General features: G+C 69.2%; 1 protein-coding gene across 1 annotated transcript in view; it reads left to right on the plus strand.

Moving 5' to 3' along the window:
- TSPAN32 (tetraspanin 32) overlaps positions 1-1,214 on the plus strand; it is a 14,679-nt gene that overhangs the window by 3,761 nt on the left and 9,704 nt on the right.

A 1,214-nucleotide genomic window follows, 5' to 3' on the forward strand; every position in this document is an offset into this window, starting at 1 on the left:
CCCAGCTCTCCCACCCCCAGCCCCCCGCTTCTGCAGACCCCCCTGCCCTGTGAGTGGCTCGGGGGGGGGCCAGAGACCCCTGGAAGCCCATGCGGGAGGCCGTGCTTCCTCAGGTGGCCTCTGAACTCCCTGGAGGCAACCTTCTAGGCCCCCAGGGCGGGCAGGGTTCTGGGCCCAGCCTGTCAGCCAATGTTTGTTGAGTGGCTCTCAGTTGTGAACATCGCCACAGGCAGGGCCAGAGTCCCCTCCTGGAGCTGCGGCCCCAGGCCAGCCGGCCCTGGGTGTGCTTGGGGGCAGGGTAGGCCCAGGCAGCTCTGGCCCTAAGCAGGACCCCAAAGCGGGACCGGGCTGGCGTGCCTGGCCAAGGACTCAGCCTATGCAGCCTTGCTGAGGCCGAGAGCCCACGGGGCCTGGGAGGGCAGGGAGGGAACCCCAGTGGGAGCTGATCGGGCTGCCCTACAGAGGGGAGCCCGACGTCATGGGGCTGCCGAAGGGGCGCACTTGAGGACAGGCTGCCCGCAGGGCCAGGCCCAGGTCTCCAGGGGGCAGCTGGGGGAGGCCAGCGTCCGGGCCTCGGCATCGGACACCAGGGGGCGCCTGTTCCCTCGTCCGGGCTTGGCCTCTGGGCTCAGGCCAGTTATGGCACCAGGGTGTCCCCAGCTCCCCTGACCACTGCCCAGCCCTGGGGTCACGGAACACCTGGGGCAGGCTGTGAGAACCGCCCGCTGCACCCCAGTCCCCGCCCGCGGCCCCTGCGGGGTGCCGGGTGGCCTGGCTTGCAGACGCCTGCTCGCTGAGCTGTGTGCGTGCGTGTGTGCGTTGTAGCTGGCACGCCTGTGTGCGTGTGTCCTCGTGTGCGAGCACATGTGAGGAGGCTGGGAGGGGGAGGTTTCCCACCGTGACTGGCGCTCAGCTGTCCCCCCTCCTGCCCCACCCCCCCCAGCCTCTCCCCAAACCGGCCTCCCGCACAGGAAATGAACAAGCTGGCCGGGCTGAGCGCTAGCGACGGTGGCTGGAGGAAGCCATTTCGATTTATTTACGTGTTTGTATTTAGAAGGAGGAGAAAGACACCGGCCAAGGCTGGGCCTGGCTGCGCCCAGCGGCCTGAGCCCTGCGGAGGCTCGGGGCCAACCCCGTCCCACGACCCCTCTGACCCCTCGGCCGGGTGGAGGGAGAGCCGGCCGCCTGGGAGACAGAGAGAAGAGCTCTCTTCT

This window comes from Pteropus alecto, unplaced genomic scaffold (assembly GCF_000325575.1).
Source record: "Pteropus alecto unplaced genomic scaffold, ASM32557v1 scaffold43, whole genome shotgun sequence".
Taxonomy (NCBI): Eukaryota; Metazoa; Chordata; class Mammalia; order Chiroptera; family Pteropodidae; genus Pteropus; species Pteropus alecto.